The sequence below is a fragment of the Abramis brama genome (assembly GCF_963993115.1).
Source record: "Abramis brama genome assembly, chromosome: 2".
NCBI lineage: Eukaryota > Metazoa > Chordata > Actinopteri > Cypriniformes > Leuciscidae > Abramis > Abramis brama.
The window spans coordinates 11,804,218-11,826,713 of record NC_139964.1 but is presented as its reverse complement, the minus strand read 5'-3'; the positions used below and the strand labels follow the sequence as shown (position 1 = coordinate 11,826,713).

Genomic DNA, 22,496 nt, shown 5'->3' with positions numbered 1-22,496 from the left:
GGAGTCAAGGTGTTCCAGACACACAATTTGTCATGTTTGTCCCAACCCTGTATCACATGAAATATGTTCTGAGGAAACTATTTTGCATATCGCAATTACGTTACATGCCAACATATAAGCAGTGCTATTACGTTGGTCCTTAACCTAATATAAGCAGTGCTATTACGTTGGTCCTTAACCTAATATAGCCAATCTATTGCAGTGCTATTACGTTTGTCCTGAACATAATACATCCAAAGCAGGTTTCTTTTCACACGTAGCAGCTAATGCTGTTCATTTTGTTTTAATTATTTACTCCCTTTTTTCTCATTGGGCTACAAAATATTATCATTGCCAGGGCGAGTCAAATGGCGGCACCCAGATAATTTTTATCTGGCCCTCCAACTGGTTTTTGATGTTTAAAACCCCTCGCAATCTGATATCAAAGTCCCCGCAAAGGTTTAGCGCGTTCAGCGGTGAGTTTAACAACGCACGTGATCATTCAGCGGTGAGTTTAACAACACTCAATTGCAGGTAGCTGCGCTGCGTTGTTAAACTTATAAACATGATATCTGTTTCCTGTGTAATGTTAGTGAACCACTATTTGTAGAATGATATTGTAATGTATCGAGTTTTTGCCTCTGTTTTTGTGTTACTCGACATTATCTCAGTGTTTCTGGCTGTTTATTTGTTTATGTTTAACCGTGATACAATTTTCACGCCTCAAAGAATCTTATAGACGTAATGTTTTTTTTTTTCTTCAGAATTTAGGCTACTGTTTAAAAGTCAACGTGTAGGGTTATATACAATCGGTACACTGTGTTTTAATTTCACTATATATACATTTTAATAAATGCTTCAGGGACTGAACCTTTTAATTTTAAAAAGTCATTTTAAATCTTCTAAAAACATTTTAATCTTTGGTAAAAATTAACTTAAAGTCTGTCTATCCTTTTCTAAGGGCATGTTATGGATATATTGCAAACAATTTAGGCATATGTTTTGACCGTGTAATGTTTAATCAAAATTCTGCTGGAATATTCATTTATTATATTAATTTGATGATATTATATTTAACTTAAAGACATGAAGTGTGTTGAGTCTTAAATTAGTCTCCATGTTAATGATGTTTGGATGATTATTAAAAGTCCAATCTTAAAGTGTAATTGTTACTCTCACTGGTAATATACAGTATAATAATTAATCAATCAGAAACATGCATTAGGAGTGCATCATGCATTTTCTCTCTCTCTCTCTCTCTCTCTCTCTCTCTCTCAGGGGAAGTGGGCGTCTCTGACACATTCAGCTCTTCATGTTAAACATGTAACCAGGAAAGAAACACTCAAAACTCTTCTGAACACACATCGAGAGCTTCAGAAGAACTGAATCGACTAACAACAGAGAAGATCATTTAATAAGAGAGAAGAATGAAGATCATCTGGACTTTCACTCTGCTGATGATTCCTGGTAAGAATCTGAACTCAGAGTAGATCAATAAATTTAGCACAGAATTGGTATTTTCAGTATTTTACTTCAGATCAAGTTTTTCTATTGACTGTTGAAGAAAGTTCATTTCTGTGTAAATTAAAGTGTTTTAATGCTGGTTTGTTGTAGGTGTCGTGAGCTCCATGAGTGTGACAGGATATTCAGGAGGAGGAGTCACGATCACATGCAGATATATAAAAAAATATAAAGGAAATGAAAAGTATTTTTGTAAAGGTGAATGGTCAGAGTGCACAGACCAAATCAAGACTGAGGAAGATAAATGGGTTCAATCTGGAATATTCTCTCTGTATGACGACACAAGTTCATCAGTCTTCACTGTGACCATCAGAGATCTGAGAGAAGAGGATTCTGACACGTACTATTGTGGAGTTGAAAGGGTTGGACTAGATCCCCACACTGAAGTGAGGCTGAAGGTTTTAACAGGTGAGTAACTGAGACCCTCAAACTCATGATGATCTCCACAACATCACGATACTCAACACTGACTGTAATTACTGATGTTCACATGTGAAACTCATAAAAGACGTGTTTGCTACTAAATGAAGATGAAGTATCATTACTGACTTGATTTTTTACACACTGATATCTGGGTTTGTGTTGAACAGGTAAAAAAATCAGAAGTGTGACAGGATATTCAGGAGGAAACGTCATTATAAACTACAAATATGAGATGAAAAACACAAATCATGTGATAGACGTCTGTAAAACTGCAGATCAGTGTTTTACTGTAATAAACACTAACAGAAGAGCAGAATGGAAACATGACAGACGATTCTCCGTTCATGATGACAGATCTGCAGGACTCTTACTTCTGTTTATCAGAGATCTGAATGAGAACGACTCTGGAGAATATAAGATTATAGTCAAAGTTTCTGAAGATTACAGTTTCTTCTCTGAGTTTAATCTGGACATTAAGAAGGGTGAGCTGCTTTCAGTCATTTATGCATTATTTGACAGAATCCATGAATATATCTGGTGATTGTAACATTGCTGCACTTTATCTGGATCTTAAACAGAGGATTGTTGTGTGAAGAGCATCAGTCTATCAGCTTCTGCAGGAGGATCTGTGAACATCAGCTGCAAATACCCACAATCCCACATTCGTGATGTGAAGTTTCTGTGCTGGAGATCTGGAGCTGATCTCTGTGCTGAAGAGACGTCTGTGAATGAGAGCAGAAGATGGAGGGATGAGGGAAAGATCCGGCTGTATGATGACAGAGAACAGCAGCTCCTGACGGGAAGCATCAGTCATGTGACTGAAGAAGATTCAGAATACTGGTGTGGAGTTCAGTCTGATCAAGGACACAAGATCTTCATCACACGAGTCCTGATCAATGTTACAGGTACAGATGCAGATCACTGTGTGTCATGTGTCATGTTTGCAGCTGGTTCTGTTTAAGCAGGTTTAACCACAGGATTATTTTTAATGTTAGGTGTTCTTTCTGTTCAACAAAGCAAAACCACAAACAGTTAAAAAGAGGAAGTATAAAAACAAACTACAGTTTATATGTTTACAGTTTATGAAGGTAAAAGTGCAGCTTTGCATGAATTCTGGTAGTGAATGTGTGAATGACATCAGTAACACATATCATGAGAAAAGAGATGTCAAGTTCTGTGTGTGAAAAAAACATCCTTTAGAAATTCATTGTTTTATTGTTTTATATACTGTATATAAGTTCCTGAAACATCATCACCATTATTATCAACTACAACATATTCATCATCATCATCTTCATCATCACCATCATCACCACCTCCATCATCATCCTCATCATCATCACCATCATCTTCATCATCATCATCATCTTCATCATCACCATCATCACCACCTCCATCATCATCCTCATCATCATCATCACCATCATCTTCATCATCATCACCATCATCACCACCTCCATCATCATCCTCTCCATCCTCATCATCATCATCATCATCTGCTTCTTCTTCCTCATCAGTAGAAACTTCACCCTTCACAGGTGTGTCCATATCAGCCGGTGATCTTGTGCTGAAATACCAACATGTGATCAATGGGTGTAACTTGTGAGGAGGCTTGACGCCCCCTAGTGACTGAAATATATTACTAAATATAAAAATACATGATATTTCACCTCCAAATTAAATAATACATTTAATTGTAATATTTTATTAATTTAAATAAAATGTTAAATCGTTATTAACAACAACCATAATAATAACCCAATCATTCTTGTTTACATATTGGACTTCCAGTAAATTCGCTGGTTGAAAGACATTATAACTTATAACTCTTGCACTTCCATCCTCAATAGCAAAATATTGTGGAATGTTTTTTGGGTTTTCACAGTGTGTGACGTTGTGTTACTGTCTCTTTAAACCATCATCGTTGCAGGTTTAGCGTCGCTTTTGCTGGGTCAATTCCTCTTTGTGGTGCCAGATCAAACTTTGGTGGAAAACGTGTTAAATTGAGTGAAGAATGTTGCATTTTTAAATGTTGTGTTACAGCCTATAGGGTCCAAAAAATGTATTTAGGACAAACTAGCTGGTACATTCAGCTACACATGCAACTGAGCAAGTGCCAGACAAGACCGTTATTTAAAAGGGCCGTGTGAGTGTACAATGTTAAACCTGTGAATCCAGTATCACGGTCTGGCTAATCCCACTCCAAACGTCGAGCTACGCCCATGATCTGATATTTTATTTAGCTCAGATGATCAGATTCTCAGATTATGTCTCCTGTGTTTTCAGGCTCTTCTCTGATCGTTCTTCTGGTTCTGATCTTCGCTGGACTCTTATTCCTGTTTTCTGTAAGAAGTATCAGTCTCAAGGTAAAACTCATTCAGATTCAGAGGGCCCTATCTTGCACCCAGCGTAATTGATTCTGTACACCGACGCATGTATCATTCCTATTTTGCACCCGACGCACAGCAGACTTTTCCCTCCACAGACGCACGTCGGTAAATTAGGAAATGAACTTGCGCTCCCGGGGGCGGTTCAGCGAAAAGAGGAGGCGTGTTCCGGCGCAAACATTCCCTGGTGCCATTTTGCAGTTTCAGAAAACAATTCCGCCACAGACCAGGAAAAACCTAGTCTAAAGTCAGTGGCGCGTGGCGCGTTGCGCATGTTATTCATATGTTATTTTAAGGGCGCATACTTGGCCATAATCAATGCGCATAACGCGCATACACTTTGCTTCGCTCATCTACACAGATGCAGCAGTTGACATTTTTACAAATCATACATTATTAAAGGAAAAAATATTAACACACGAGGGAAATCATTGTTGTGTCCATGAAGATGTGAAAAATAGGCATAAATCTAGTTTACACATTTACCCAAATTATCATACGCCTGTTTAACCGAAGCTAATTTGGGTGTGTTTCTCCATCCCCAATGTCACTTCTCTGTGTTTTACGGCCCGGACGAGAACGTCGGTCTCCTCGGCTGTGAACCGCTCCTGGCGTGATCGGCAAATCCGCCATTATAATAGCCATCCGCCATGGAACAAGCGCCTGCTCTTAAAGGGAATGTGAGATGACGCTCTGATTGGTTTATTTCACGTTACGCCCAAAGCACACCTATGAGTAATGAAGCTACTTCAGACCAACTCATTTTAGATTTGTGTTGGGCGCAAGAGTCAGAGTCCGAGACCCGCCCACAAAGTTACTTGCGTTTCGCGCTCGATACTTGCGTTTCAGATCGTTAAAATAGGGCCCATAGTCTAGTTTAACTAGTCTAACTCTGAGTTTAAAACACAGATTTGGTGATCATTTCCCACTTTTATTCTGTCGCCACCTATTGTCTACAACAAGATGTGAGCAAAACAGATATTTGATGATGTATGAAAAAATGTACACAAGATATCAGTGTTGAAATGCAGAATATTGAATTAGGAATAATTGTTTTTGACAGGTGGTGATTCTTCGTCTCAGAATGGACCGGGAAAACATGAAGTGGTGAGTCCAGTTACTGTATAAAATAAGATGTTTATTTTTTATTCATAATCACAATGAATTCTAATGCCTTCAAACCTGATAATATTTATTTCTGTAAATAATTTTTCTATCTCTCCTCAGGCTTCTCACACTGGTTGCAATTATGAGGAGATTAAAGACACTCACAAACAATTACCAACAAACCCCTCTATTTCTTACAATACTGTTTATGCCACTGCCCAATTACCCACAAGCCCCTCTGATTCTTCTAACACTGTTTACGCTACAGTTGAGAAAGGCACTGGTGACTCTCAGCGCTGCATCACATCTGCTGAGGATCTGAATTACGCAGTGGTGAATTTCCACAAGAAATCTGACTGTCCTGACAGTGTCAGTTTCAGGAATAATCAGGATTACAGTGAATACGCTGCTGTCAATCATCTCAGTGCTTGGTGAGCCACAGCAGAGGATATAAATCAGCTCATTTTGAATGTTTGAACCTTGGCTTTGGCATTAAGTTTCCATGTAGCTGTTCCTGCTTTGCTGGACCCATCCAGTTCCCAGGCTCTCTTCCTTCACTGGTTCCCCCAGTTCCTTAGCTCCACCACTTTTATTGGTTTTGTCCAGTTTCTTGGCACCGTCACCTCCATACCTCCAGCTTCACACGGGGTCCCTCATCTTTAAAACTCTGCCTTGTCCTTGTACCTTGTCCCTCCGGTCCAGTGGCGTCCCCCTGGTCTTCCAGCCCTCTGACTCCGCCTTGGTCTTACATCTCTCCGGCTTTGTCCTGGACTGCACCGCTTATTGCTCCGCTGGGGGTCTTTATTCCTCCGGCTCCATCAATGCATCCCATTCCGCCCATTCCACCACCATCAAGTTGATGATGGATATCACTATATACTATGGTGTAGTTTTTTGTTTAACGAGTGTTTTTGTTATTGTTTAAGGAGTACATTCACATCTAGTTTTGAAGTCTCTCTCTCTCTCTCTCTCTCTCTCTCTCTCTCTCTCTCTCTCTGTGCATGCTGGGAGCATTTTGGGTGTGTGAGGGTGTTCACAGAGAAGTGTTTGAAAGTCTTTATATTCTCATTCGTTATTTAATTTGGACATTTAAAACCACGTATTAGTGGTGTTCGCCGAAGAGTCGCCATGTCGCATGTCTCAGAGTCTGACGGGTGGAGAGCACCTGTTTCGCGGCGTCACGCGATGTGTTCCTGCTCAGGGTGTGTCAGTTGTCAGCGGTCGGAGAAGAGGTTGGACATGACATTACTTCGGCCTCCAGGATGAATAAAGCGGTAGGGGTTTTTGTTAAAGAGGAGAAGCTAGTAAACCGCCCGATACGCAACGGGATTGTGATAAGTGTTTGTTACTGTTTCACCATTTGTTATACCAACGACAAAAGTCGAATGTCCCCCCCATTAATTGGAAATGAGGATATTGAGCGTGCATTAGCTCAGTATGGTAAATGTGCTTGTGCAATTTAAAATAATCCAATTAGGATGTAAAAATGAAGCACTGAAACATGTGATGTCTTTTAGGAGACGTGTCTTTCAGAGTTGTACATGAAGGAAAATCATACATGCTTTATGCCAGTACAGGTAGCTTGAAGTGTTTTGAGTGTGGAGATCTTGGGCACAAAAAGTTGACATGCCCACATATACCCCTTTTCCACCAACAAGAACCGGGTGCTGGTTCAGAGCCAGAGCCAAAGCTGGTTCAGAGTTGGTTCGACTGACGAGCTTACTAAGAACCGGTTTGCCTTTCCACCGGCTAGAGAGCCACAACAGAGCCAGATCTTACGTCACTGTATACGTCTCATGTTGCCCAGCAACCGCTAGTGCGGTAGCGCCAAACACAAACACAAACACGCCAGGCTTGTTCGAGATGCATCGGCTTCTCGCAGATCGATCGCCGCATGAAATCAAAGCACTGCGATAGCGATCTAAAAGCACAAGGAGTCGTATGCTCTCCAAACACTCCCGCAGCTCCGATCGGTCCTCGCCGCTCCGATGCATCTCGAACAAGCCATCAACAATAACGGACGTTGCAATACTATGGATGCTCATGGGTTTGCAAAAATACATCGGAATCCAACGCGTTCGTGCAGCTCGCCGTAACTTACATAGACGGATATTATAATCGAGCTGCTATTAGCTCGACTAGCTGCTATTTAAAAATGGCGGTCACAAGTTTCTATTCGTCTTGTTGGTCACGGTAACCCCGCCCCCAGCCCCTGACGCAAGCGGTTCTTTCTTGGCTCCGTTCAAGACCCTGCAATGATTTGGTGCTACTTAAGAACCAGTTTTACTGGTTCGGAGCTGGTGCTTTGGCGGTGGAAAAACAAAGAACCGATTTGAAACTAGGCTCTGGCTCCGAACCAGCACCAGCTCTGCCTTGGTGGAAAAGGGGTAATAGAGCCCAGGCTAATCAGGAGCCGCTGGGCCTAGTGTAGGGCTGAACGATATGGACAAAATTTCATATCTCGATTTTCATGCCAGATATCTCGATATCGATATAATACGATATGACTACGTAAGTACTAAAAAAACAATACATTTAGAGTTTGTAAAATACACACTGATGTCTATGGAAGAGGTAATAATAATCCTTTCCATTATAATTCGACACGTTTTATTCATATCAGATACACATTGTGTAAGTAACTTCAATGTTTACTCTATTCTATTCCCGGTTCACCAGCCACTTACTTTTAAGTATTTCGGGAGAAGTGGATGAATTCACGTGTTGTAAACATAGAGGTTGTAAATCCAACAGATCCGATTCTCTGAACTGCGTCTGCGGCACAAACACGGCGGCGCCCATCGCGCATACATCTCAACTAACGCGATCGTTATAAAGGTGTTTAAACAACAATATACTTCCACTTGCATGTATTTGACAATCGGAATATCAGATATTTCATGCCATAGCTAACACATTTGTGAATATTCTGAATAAAAAAGGAAAAATGACATAAAAGCAGATCATCATTCATTCAGCGCTGTTGCTGCTGCGGTGTGTCACGTGACAAGCAATGACGCGTCACCATGGAAACGCCGCCCCCCTCCACGTCCCTGGTAGTGTGTGTGCGCTGGCTTTAGCGGTGCATTCAAGGGCACTCGTAAAACTGATGTTTGTTGTGACTGCCAGAGTTGTATGCAGGGCGAGCGCGGAGAGGGGAAATCTATATCGTCTATATCGTTGCTTTTTTCGATAGTAATATCTTGAAAGTTCATATCTCGATATAGATACGATAACGATATATCGTTCAGCCCTAGCCTAGTGGCGTAACTGGTTAATAATACTACCATACAGCCTCAGCCTGAAGAAGAGACTATCACTCTGAAAGATGAATCACGTGAAAGTGTAGACAAAAATCTAAATAACAGAGATAAAATGGTGGATGTGGCACAAGAGCATGAGGTCTTGCAACACAGTACAGACACAGAGGTAGAGAAAGTAAGTGAAAGTGCTGCTTGTGAAGTGATTAGTATTGAAAATACTGGAAGCTTAAATGATGTTGGAAAAAAGTGAGGATAATAGAACGAGGGAGGATGATACATTGTCTGGGTTGTTGTTTCGGTGAAAGAGAGAAATTATGTTTTGGACTTGACATTTGGAAAAACTGTTGAGGTGAAAGATTTTTTCAGGGATATAGACTAATTCATATGGTCAGTGGTGTCAATGCAGAAAGTTGTTAGCTGTGAAGCCTTATATAAGAAGAAGTGGTTTAGGCTGAAGAAGATTCTAGCTAAATTACGGAAAGAAACAAGAGCTTTGCAAAACTAGAATGCTCAAATGCACAAGGTGAATTTCATACTTTATTTCCTGTATCTTCCTATATCTGTATTTGTTTACATTTTTTTTCTCTATTTCCATCTTTCTATTGAACTTTTAAAACTGGGTTCCTTAAATACAAATGGGGGCCAGAGATAGGAATAAATTAGCCATGATTTCAGAGATTTGTTAAAGAAGTTGATATAGTATTTTTGCAACAAACACATACAAGTAATGATTATGGTATGTGGTGGGAAGGGAAATATGCTCTGAGCCATGGAACAAATAAAAGTGCTGGGGTAGCTATTCTTTTTCCCCAAAGATTTTAATGTAAATATTCTATCAGTAGATGAAACTGCAAAAGGAAGAGCACTGTTAACTAAAGCAGAGTCTGAAGGAATAACATTTGTTTTAATGTATATGGTCCTAATAATGGACATGAGCATGTGGGTTTTTTATGGAATTGAGATTAGTCATTCAGAAAATTGATGATACTGTGTATGTTTAAGTTACTTCCAAACTGTTATTATACATTACTTGTTACTGTTATTTAAAAGTAATTCTTTACCTTTCAATTTTACTGTCTCAGAATTGTAATGCGTTACATTACTCCTGTATCACTTTTGAGTTACTTTCACCAAAATAACTACAGAAGTAGATCTTAACATTCTAAAATGACTAGGGCTGTAAAGATATGCGATATGAAACCGCGACACTCAGATCCACGAACCTGTGTCACGGAGCGCGGTGTGAGAAGGCAGAATCACATCACGACACACCCCTTCCAACCCCCAGAGTTATCCTTCCCGTCCAGATCTAATGCTACCACATTTTTAAATTACTATTAGCCTAGTATTATTTGAAATTAATATAACAATTATGAGTTTTCACATATTCCAATAAGGATATGAACAGCAAAATGTGCACAGAGACACAAAAGTAAAATAGAAATAGATGTAATTTAATCCCAAATGGAAGTCGATGAAAACATTAGTATTAAATATACAATTTTTGCTACTCTCAGAATCTGCCAGAACCGATGAGACACATCAAATTTACTCATTTGTGATAGTAATCTCTTCTCAGGTGGGTATCTGTTCTCTTTTGATGTTATTGTTAAAGTCTGTATAAAGCACAGACAAATGTGTTATTAACTTAACCCCAGCCAAATTTGAAATAAAATAAAAAACGGCAAGTAAATAAAATAAGTTATCAAAATCTTGAAAAAAGTAAGCAGTATTCTGTTCGTCAACATTTCCACAATTCACAAGTATTATACAAGATTTTTTTCAGAACCAACATGTTTGTTTTATTACATCAGTGGGGAGTCAATTTTGTGAAATAAACATTATTAGAGCATAAGCTAAAAATTTTCCATAATCCACAGGGCTGGACTGGCCATCGGGCATACTGGGCATTTTCCCGGTGGGCCGACGTGCTTTTTGGGCCGACGTGCTTTTTGGGCCGATGCATCTCATACTCATACATAATTTTTATTATTATTATTATTTTTTTAACGCCCCATAAAATGTGTACATCGGCGGCCCATTCGTTTTGTTTTGTTTTGCTTAATTGGCGGCGCTGGGTTTGTGCCGGTGTAATGCATTGGTCAAAAAAAGTCAGCATTAGTTTTTTTTTTCTGACAGACCAGCCCATGAAACACGTAGATCAGCGGCCCATTGGTTCTTTTCTTGATTGACACTGGGCTGGCCCAATCACAGCTTTAAACGAGTGAGCGAGCGTGCAGCAGTGGCAGTGTGTATCTGTCAAAATAGTCAGCGAGATGGAGAAGAAACGCAAGGAATGTGCAGAGAAATAGCGTGAAAAAATAGCAGACACTTTATGTGTCAAAATATATGTTTTCTGACCTTCATCAGCTCCTGTGATGATGATGATAGTGAGGAGGATCAGGAGAGAGATGAGAGTGTAGAGCCTGCGGTAAGCAGAACTTTCAAAACACTTAGGCCATGTCATGAGTGTAGGAACCCATAACCCAGTTACAGATTATTTCCACATCTGCATAGTTGACGATTACCACATTTCACTAGAAATTTAATGAGAGGTGTTTGTAAACCATGTTTTCCGCCAAAATAAAAGCTTGATGCAGTTTGCGTCAAAATAAAAGATCATGTGCTTATCTCTTTCAAGTAGCCTATAGAAATTGGTACAAAACTAATTATGAAAGTTTCCTTTATTTTTTAGTGCATTTGTTTTACAAAATATGGATATTACTGTCATAGGATTAATATTATAACTATTATTATGTAGTGTAATGTAAATAGACACTGTAACTAAAAGATGTTTGAATTTTTCTTTGTTTAATTTGCACACTGAATATGGGTTGGAGCTTTTAATTTTGAACTCTCAAAGTGCACCAGATTGATGAATTTAACATTAAAGGGTCATGAAACCCCCCTCTTTCAGCTCAAGTCTAGCTCACAATCTTTTTGAAAAATGCAAATTAAATGGGCGTGGTGGCTGTGAGAAGAAGGGAGGGGAGTGGGTGTGGTCAAAGCCCAAAGTGGCCCATGCATATCGACTGTCACTAAAAATCAGTGGTAAAACGTGAGGAAATGCTAGATTTTTTATAGCTGCAAAGTTAAAGTCTAATGAAATACACTGACACCTTATTTTTGTCCTTTCAAAAGTAACTGAATGCTGAAGGATTAAAATTTAAGAATATGTTTTTAGATCTGCTGATCCTATTTCCCTACATAACATCACATAAGAAACTAAGGTGAACATGAGGGCATCCATTTACTGATTAGATTTAACAGTTTCCTTTGAAGGGGTTTTGTTAGTCTTTGATCTTTCTACTAAGAGTTGAACTATGTGTGAATGTTTACCTAGTCTTGGTTCTCGTGACCATGTGTTGTTTATACAATTTGGGGGTACCATTATCTCAGTTGGGGGTAATTGCCTCTATTGTCTTTAGATGATTAGATTCAGTAGTCATCTCTAAGGCTGTGTGTAAGTTCAGCACCTTTAAGGACAGCCCACTGAATGGCCTATAAGATACCATGTAAAGTTCCCTCAGTCAGATCATGTTGGACGTTTCTACAGCCGCGTACAGAGGAGTTCTCAATAAAGAATAACTTCTGTTGAACGCGATCCCAACTGTCTCACTGGTCTCTGCTTCGATCAAAGAAAAACTTTACAACAATGCCCTGCTACACATAATAACCTACTACAGTAATCATAATTCTATTTAAAACATATAAATGTACATTAATATGTATAATTATGCTATTATAAAATATATATTTGTTTATATACACACTATAAATGCATATATTTGAAATAATAAATTTTCCGCTTTAAAAAAAAAAAAAAAAACGTTCCGTAGCCTACAGATCTACGCGCCCCCTAAACCCACATAATAAAGATGGACAGTGTCATAGAAATTTGCACAAACTAAGCATACATTCCATACAATTGAGGTATTATCGAAATATCTAAATTTTAATAACGAGTGATTATTTAACAAAAGGCAAGTAAAACGGTCAGGGTTACATTTTAGACACACACACACACCTCTGAAGCGATAGGAAAAGTCCTCGGAACTGCATCACTCGCAAGACCGAAACCTCCATTGGTGTAGACAAGGTCGAAGTCCACCTTTCTCCAGTTGAATGGTTGCTACACACCCATAGTTTAGATGTGTCCGTGGTTGATGGCCGGAGTCTAGCCCGGGCAGCATCGCGGGGAAAGATGCACTGGAACTTTTGCACCACGAAAACAAACGCGTGTCCCATTATTGCCTCTCTCATCTACTACGCGATATCACAGTTTGACATGTCTGTCTTTGGAAAGTTCCACGTGGTGTCATGAATAATTAAGAGCAAGTGTCTTCTTATTGGATAAGAAAACTCAGTACATGAATAATTATGAGACACCGATGAGTCATCAAAGTACTATAGTGCTCTGCCACGTCACAGCCTGTGACGTAGACACGATGAAGATTTTAAACCCGGAAGACGAAAATAGCGTAAAAAACCTAAAATTTAACCATTTTCCCCCTACTATTAAATCTAACAGATGCTAACATTGTCTTCAATGGTGTTCAACACACATACCTCTGTTAAAATCTCAGAAAATTTGGTTTAGGGTTTCATGACCCTTTAAAATGCACAAAATTTTCTTAGGGGGGGCATGCCCCCAACCCCCCTAGAAGGACCGAGGTCCACCCACCACAGTTTTACCAAAAATCCTGTGAGAAACACTTGTATTGCTATGCCAATAGACTGGGACAAAAAAATCGGCCAGGGCATTTTGGCCCTGACTGGCCCACTATATGATCATAAACACCACCCATCTTTGCACGCCCTGGCCGATTTTTTTGTCCCAGTCCAGCCCTGATAATCCATGAATATCATATTTTCAAACAATATCACAACCCTCATCTGGGTTTTTTTCTAAAAGTTATCAGGTCGTTAAAATGAGAACTGAGACAAAAACAGTAGTTTCTGTATTTGCTAAAGTTTCCCCCCTTCTTGTACTGGAAGATACAAAGCGGCTGATTGAATCCAGTGTTGTCCTGACCAGAAAAAGGTCACCAACCTCCTTTGAATGCTTTACATTAGTCCTGAAGGTGGCTGCAGTTCACACAGTTCATGCCAAAGAGCAGAAGTAGTAGTAGTAGCCCTAAAAATACAATGCATTAAAATGCAAGCACAGTTATTGCAATGCATATTTGTTCAAGTAGTGCAATTCAACAAGATTTCTTTGCTTCAAAGACATTTGTCATTCATTTTCTTCCATAACATAAAAGGTTAAAAATATTAGATTCAAGCTCAGAAGGTGCCATCTAGTGGTCACAGTGAAGGCGATCTGTCGGTGACATCATTTCCGAATGCGTGACTTTCATAGGCCATTAGAAACATCGGATTACCAATTAGGAGCAAAACCAAAACCTCAGGAATGAAGATCACAGAGGAGCCTGAAGATACAAGAGAAAGAGGATTTTTAATGTTCAATGTGAGATTCACACATGGAAATCTGAAGAGGTTTTAGTACGGTAATACTCACCTGTTATTGGTGTATCACGTGAAGTCAATGTGATTTCTGTGATCATTTGAGTTTTCTCTGATGATGATGATGATGATGATGATGATGATGATGATGATGATGGATATGGCGTGTTCAGCTCAGTTGTCTCTGTAATGACAGTAAATGAACTTCTCATGCAGAACATTCACTTCTGTTTTTGCACATTAAAAATAAACCTGTGATAGCGTGTGTAAACTTCCACACATTCCTGTTTGCTGACTCAGTCACCCAGATACAGCAGCATAAGCTGACAACTTCAGATTCTAGGTACTTTTATTTTTTTACTTTAAAACAATCTCCAGCACAAAAACTTCATATCATGAATGTGGGATTGTGGGTATTTTCAGTTGATGTTATACAACACTAAAATACTGAAGTGAGATTCATTTTAAAGTGACTTTCTAATATTTGTATAATATTTCACCATGTTAGTTAAACTTCTGGTCATTATTTAATCCAAGTTTTAGTTTTACTGATGTGATTGTTGGATCAGGACTTGAGTGAAAGTCCAGATGATATTTTTTTGTTGTTAGATTTAGTTCTTCTTTTGAGTTTTCCTGGAAGCATCTTTAAAATAAACTGCTGAATGTGACACAAGACCAGCTCCTCTGAAAGAGAGAGAGAGAGAGAGAGAGAGAGAGAGAGAGATATTAATAATGAGGGAAGTGAAACTAGTACTTTATACATGGTTCATGAACTCACAGGACCCACAGACAACAGACTTGTGCAGATAATAGTCATAATAAAAAAAAGTGTTATATTACAGATTTTTTCACATAAAGATTCTATTATTTCTTATTTTCATTTTATTAATTTTACATTTGTTTTCCAGAATCCTTATGTTTACTGTTTTTAACTGACTTAAGAGTTTCATGAAGTGTTTGTTCGTTGCATCACATTCATTTTAAAATCAGCCGTTGCCATGGTAACTACATAAATACAGTGATGACTAATTAATTTTGCACATTTTTAAAATGTCACTCACCTTTAGCTACTCTATATTTATTGTATTTATAGACGTATTGATTCATTTATTTTATTTATCTTTTTTTCCCCCAATGTGATCTTTAGCTTTCCCCGGTGTTACATAAAGTTCCTTTGACTAAGTTCATTTATTTATTACACCGCATGCCTTGTATATGCCAAAGACTGAAAAGAGAAAACAAGCATGGCTTGCAGCACTTAAGTACAAAAACTTCCCATTACAGGTATACGTGCATCCTTATTTTGAGGACAAAACCCCCCAAACTTCATGTGATCTGGAGCTGTTTGTAGGATTTTAGCGCTCATCTGTATTCACTGTAACTTCATGGCATCTACGCACTCATGAACTTTGACAGGCGATGATCTGACAAAAGACGGCCATTGTGACACTGTAAAGTGATGGTACTATGGAGACATGTGCTTTTTAAAACCATTTTCATAGATTTAACGTTACATTCTGCTCGGAAAATACATTCATTTGACTAGAAACACCGGAGACCGGAAATGTAAAGGATAATTCAACTACGAGTCGGGTCAGTCTTCCTCGTTCAGAAAAAAAGATGGTGAATAAATGTATTATTTGGTCAGTCTGACCGAGCTCCACATAAGAACCAATGGTGTGATTTTGGAGCGGGACTTTCTGTTTGTCAGATCAATGAAATTGTAAGGATGAAAATCCTTGCAAAATCTTGTTTCAACCCCTCCAAGAGCCATTTGGAATTTGTAAAGGCACAGAAGTGCTGATAGAGATCAAGGCCTGTAGGCCAATATGTGTGTACTGAATGTCGACAATGTTTATGAATTGTCACACCTTTAGTACAGTGGGGGATGTTGTTGTTTTCTGATTGGTCAGTTTGACTGTCTCACATTTGTGTTTCAGTAACATGGTCAAGGAAAGGATAAAAGAAGATTGCAACAGTTGCTCTATCTCTACTTTTCGCTGGCTCTTCTTTGCTCTGCTGGGCTTTCTTTTCTTGGGGCCTGCTCTTTGGCTCTCTTCTCTTTCTCTCTTCTAAAGCCATTCTCTCTCTCTCTCTCTCTCTCTCTCTCTCTCTCTCTCTCTCAGGTTATATTCTACATATATGCTGAGTACAATTAATGGTATAATTTATCATCATCTAATACATCTATTTTGTAACTATTTTTAAGTGTAACCATACAACATATATTTCATTAAATCCTTTCAACTACAAATGATGTGCTTACTTGTTTTGATTTGGTATTAACATTAATATATTACCTATTGCAATACAATATCGTCCAAGGACGGCAGCCAATGGTGCGGTAGAAGGGTACCTGCACATTCTGTCTCATTAGTGTGGCAAAGTAAGTCATAATACAGAAGGAGACAACACAGGTGAGTAGCGTGACACAGATGTTTATTTGCAGGAACCAGAAGCACAAGCAGCAGAGAGTCACTGGTCATGGGACTTTGGGTCAACTGGGAAAAGAGCAAACTCTCCCATGAGCAGAGGATCTTTTTTCTCTGTATGGAGCTGGACTCGGTCAACCAGAAAGCACGCCTCACAGAGGAACGTATTCAGTCAGTGTTGAACTGCTTGAATTCATTCAAGGGCAGGACATAGGCCGTGCTGATATTGTTTCAGAGGCTCCTGGAAATTACATATGTTGTGCTGTCCTAACTGTGTGAGATGCAAATCTCGCATGCCAATGTCCATTGGCTCGTTTAGTTACATTCGAAGTTGACTGGTCTCTCGAAGCGATCCCCAATTCGTCGGTCTGTTCTGACGTAACGTCTCTGTTCCCTCCTTCAGGAAACGAGGGATACACACGTAACTGAGACGTTTTTCCAGTCTTACAAAAGGATAGTCAGCAGTGTTTGAAAACAGTATTTTGTGATTGTGTTTGATGACGTTATTAAGGGTTGTTAAGAGTCTGATCGTTTTATTTGTATAATGCTTTCACATTAAATACTGTTTCAAAGCAGTTTTACAGAAAACCACATTACTGTCTTAAATCCACAAGTGAGCAACTGCGGCAAGCAAACAATAAAAATAAAAAATAAATCCATAAAATGTTTAAAAAACACCTGTTTACACAGTAGGCGTCTCACTTGTAGCTCAGTGTTCATCCTGGACCCTGTTTACTGCACATCTGTGTGTCCTTTTAAATGAGTCATTTTATACACATTCTCTGCTGTGGAGATTCAACTGATGATGATGAGGAGGAGGAGGAGGAGGAGGATGAGGAGAATGATGACGATGATGATGAGTATGGTGGTGGCAGTGGTGTAGTCTAGTTTTTTGTAGTGAGTATACTCTAATATAAAAATTGATTTATTCATTCAAAAATAGCCAAATTCCGTGACGTTCTGCTTTATATAGCAAGTTCCATTTGTGACTGGATTCCGCGATTCGATCCGTCGCTTCGCAAACACAGACGGGGTGAATTCATGAATGAAAGTGTGAAAGTTCTGACACAAAACGAAGTTGATACGTATCCTCACGCTTTTTTTAAGTGGGTATATGCAAAACCTTGGCCTTTTCTAGTGGGTATACGGCGTATACCTGCGTATCACGTAGACTACACCACTGGGTGGTGGCGATGATGGTGATGGTGATGTTGCTTCTGGAACTTTTGTATATAAAAAATGAAACAATGAATTTCTAAAGGATGCTTTTTTCACACACAGAACTTGACATCATTTTCTAATGGTGAGGATACATGTTTACTGATGTCTATCACACATGCACTACCCAGAATTCATGTTTGCTGACACACAGACACAGAATTGTGAGCTGTTAGTTTGAGTTTCCAGAACTGAAGCCTGTGGTTTCACACTGAATAATACAGCTATCAGAGTTACTGATGAGCACTGTTAAACTGCAGTTTTAAAAAAAAAATATAGTAATACGTGTCCAATCTAACACACTAATGCTGCAATGCCAAACACTGTAGTAATACGAAAATTAATTATTTCTTAATTGCATTATGATTAATATCACTGAGAAAATCATCTATACCTGTAATGCTGATCAGGACTCGTGTGATGAAGATCTTGTGTCCTTGATCAGACTGAACTCCACACCAGTATTCTGAATCTTCTTCAGTCACATGACTGATGCTTCCCGTCAGGAGCTGCTGTTCTCTGTCATCATACAGCCGGATCTTTCCCTCATCCCTCCATCTTCTGCTCTCCTTCACAGACGTCTCTTCAGCACAGAGATCAGCTCCAGATCTCCAGCACAGAAACTTCACATCACGAATGTGGGATTGTGGGTATTTGCAGCTGATGTTCACAGATCCTCCTGCAGAAGCTGACAGACTGATGCTCTTCACACAACAATCCTCTGTTTAAGATCCAGATAAAGTGCAGCAATGTTACAATCACCAGATATATTCATGGATTCTGTCAAATAATGCATAAATGACTGAAAGCAGCTCACCCTTCTTAATGTCCAGATTAAACTCAGAGAAGAAACTGTAATCTTCAGAAACTTTGACTATAATCGTATAGTTGTCATATTTATTCAATGACAAACACAAACTTTAGTGAGACATAAACACAATAGGAGATAAAGAAAGTCAGTATATTTGCCCTAGTTACTGATTATCTGGCATCTTTTAGGGGTTAAATCCAAACCACAGTATTTATATCAGTATCAGTATCGTGATGTTGTGGAGATCATGGGTTTGAGGGTCTCAGTTACTCACCCGTTAAAACCTCCAGATTCACTTCAGTATGGGGATCTGTTCCTGATTTATCAACTGCACAGTAGTACGTGTCAGAATCCTCTTCTCTCAGATCTCTGATGGTCACAGTGAAGACTGATGAACTTCTGTCGTCATACAGAGAGAATCTTCCAGACTGAACCCATTTATCTTTAATATCAGTCTTGATTTGGTCTGTGCACTTTGACCACTGTCCTTTACAAAAATACTTTTTATTGTTTGTATATCCTTTATCATATTTGCATGTGATCGTGACTCCTCCTCCTGAATATCCTGTCATATTCTCTGCCTGCTCTCTGTCCCCCACACCAGACTACAGACTTTTGGGGACAGAGCATTCAGCGCCGCAGCCCCCACCCTCTGGAACTCCATCCCCTCAGACATCCGGAATGCCCTCTCTCTGGACACTTCCAAAAAACGTATAAAAACCACCTCTTTACAAAGGCATTTAACCTTGAATGACTTTTCTCTGCAGTTGTGTGTAAAGCGTCCTTGGGTCCCGTGAAAGGCTCTATATAAATATAAGTTATTATTATTATTATTATTATTATTATTATTAACAGAAAGTGCAGAGAAAACTATTTATACTCATATTTTATTCTTATTTAAAAAATATCTATTTTACAGATATTTTAACAGAATGATTCTATTATTATTTCAAAGCTTTAGTTTTAAGGGATAGTTCACCCAAAAATTATTCTTGATTTACTCACCCTGAAGTCATCCTAGGTGTATAAGAAATTCTTCTTTCAGACGAATACAATCAGAGTTATATTAAAAAATGTCCTGGCTCTTCCAAGCTTTATAATGGGAGTCAATGAGTATATTTTTTTGGAAGTCTATCAAAGCGTTTATTAACCTGAGCCGTTTCGAGCACTTTTATAATGGATAGATGCACTTTGATGGACTTCCAAAAAAAGATACCCATTGACTCCCATTATAAAGCTTGGAAGAGCCAGGACATTTTTTAATATAACTACAATTGAATTCTTCTGAAATATGTGAAGAAGAAAGAAGAATATCATACCTAGGATGGCTTCAGGATGAGTAAATCATGGGCTACTTTTAATTTTTGGGTGAACTATCCCTTTAGTTTTACATTTTCCAGAACTGTAATATTGAATGTTTTTAACTGACTTAAATTAAGTGTATCTTCACTGCATCATATTCAGTTTAAAGATACTGATAGTGAAAGCAGTAAACCTCTTCCGGGGCCGGTTCTAGGCAAACGTCTGTCTTGCAATCAGAATTTAGGAACAGATAGTGTTGATCTGTTTTTATGATTTGTGCATTGATTAAAAGCAATCTGAGTTGGTTTCAGTGTTAAAGGTGTTAATTTGCATGGCGTAACTCTGCCCCACCTTGTGGGTATATAAGGAAGTACGCTGGCAACATGCAGATATGTTTTTGCTTCGGAGCCAAGTGTTTCACTTCACTCCACAAGCCATCCTGAGATCATCGACTTATCTCTACTCTTTGAGACGAGTTTTCCTCTCACAAAAGAGCTTGCGCGTGGCACGTCTTTAGATGTCTAAAGATGTCTTGCCCGTGCACTTGCGGTCGACTGGTTTCGGATTCTAGGCACAATCGCTGTCTTGCGTGTTTGGGCATTGATCACGCTAAGGCAGCGTTTGTGGATGATTCATGTTCCCATTGACCAAGAACAGATCCAAATTTTCTTTTGTACCACAATCATAAAAGCCTTAAATCAGTCAAAATAAGCTAGACATCCAGTTGGCCTGGTTAGATGCAGGGGTGTATAGTGTATTGCATTGTATTGTATTTGTTTGTGTCATATGTCTGATGTTTTGTCATGAAGTGCCTTGCGACTGCGCCGCAAACCCAATTGCCCCACGGGGACAATAAAGTTGTCTACTACTACTACTATTGCGGGAACATGACCATCGCAACGCTCCGGTCGAGACTCAATGACCTCGTCAGAGGGAGAGTCCCCTCATCCACACCCCGATCTACTGCCTCCACGAGAGGTGGTACTTCGGCTGGTGGCCAGGGTGACCTGAGGGTGACGGTGTGGAACAAAGCGCCGACGTTTCCTCCTCGGCTCACACCCCCCTCTCCAGCGTTGCACAGTTCTTTGGAGCCTGGCTAGAGCTTCCCACCCTGTCCCGCTGGACGAAACTAGTCACACTGTCACATTGTCACCTGTCACATTGCGAAACTAGTGTCACGAGTTATCACATTTCAGTGAACTTAAAAAATCATAGTAGGGGAGCGCGGGGCACAACCTAACGCGGGGTTAGTTGTAACACGCTTGTTTTAAATACTTCCGCACATGCTTGGATGACGAGACTTTGTGTATTTACTAGTTGCCATATCGACACTATATAGAAAAAAAAATTCCGTCAAAATGTTTTTTTTTTGGAAGATATCCATAGACATTTATTAAACCATAGCAAAAGGAAATTTCTTACTTAAGTTAATTTTTCATCTCTATTTTTTGTTTATTTAAAATAAGACAAATCTGATATTATTTTAATCTCCAAGATGTTATTTAACAGTTGAGATAGTCCTTTAATGCTGCGCTAACTAGCAGAAGACACTAGCCGGGTTTAAATCCCAGTTGTGCAGGCGAGGGCATGTTGTAACACTGCGTTACAATGTGCCCCTATTAGAAATATGCTATTATATTCTATACTTTTATTAATTTTATTGAGAAAACGTGAGAAAAAGGTGAATAAAGACTGAGAGTCAATGTTCAGAAATTACTAATTATTTATTTGTTTTGAACTATGTTGTATAGCTGTGTTTTCATATGTTCGTAGTCAAAACGCAAAAATGAGTTTATATTTAATTATTAAAAATTGCCATTATTTTATATGAAAAAGTTTTTTAATTATATTTTATTTAGAAAATATTTTAGTTTGTTTTGTATATTTTTTTTATTAGATCAGATAACATTTTAAGCTGCCATATGTTATGTTACAATGTGCCTCAAGACATGTTACAATGTACCCCACCTATGGGGCATGTTGTCACATTTCACTTCCATTCTTTCGGGGTATATCAAGAAAAAAGTATATACTGTATTAATAAAACAAAAACACATAATTGTACTAGACATGTGGGAAATTAATGTGGGAAAAAATAAATACTCTGAACCATAAGTAGATTTACACAAACTGAGAAAGTCAAAAAGCGTTACTTTGTGCCCCGCTCTCCCCTACTAATTAGCTAGATTAATATTAGTAATCATGGTTAACATATACAGTACTAACAGTATGAATATAGTATAACATACACAGAAAATATACACCTTTTAATAAATAAAATGAACATAAAAGAATAATTGATTGAATAAACACATCAACTTCATTTGCTTTGATACAAACATAAATGAATTAATGTCATGAAGTCAGAATTCAATAAAAAAAAGTATACAGGAATACTTCACAAGTATATTCACATATATATATATATTTGGGGTGTAACGATACACGTATTCGTATCGAACCGTTCGGTACGAGGCTTTCGGTTCGGTGTTCGGTACGCATTTTCAAACCGAACGGTTCGTTGGACCATTTTTCCTGCCGACCAAAATTTCGTTATTTCAAATGTAGGTGCATTGCGCGTGGCAAG

The 22,496-nt window shown here is 38.7% G+C and overlaps 1 long non-coding RNA gene and 1 pseudogene across 3 annotated transcripts in view; both read left to right on the top strand.

Annotated features, from left to right (window-relative positions):
• LOC311078283 overlaps positions 1–22,496 on the top strand; it is a 56,186-nt gene that overhangs the window by 5,980 nt on the left and 27,710 nt on the right. The gene's annotated exons all lie outside the window — the stretch shown is intronic.
• LOC311069410 lies at positions 1,407–12,243 on the top strand (annotated as a pseudogene). The gene is made up of 8 exons (XR_014609567.1): positions 1,407–1,446; positions 1,594–1,908; positions 2,091–2,405; positions 2,502–2,828; positions 3,162–3,461; positions 4,210–4,289; positions 5,374–5,417; positions 5,538–12,243. The product of XR_014609567.1 is annotated as an uncharacterized misc_RNA (transcript).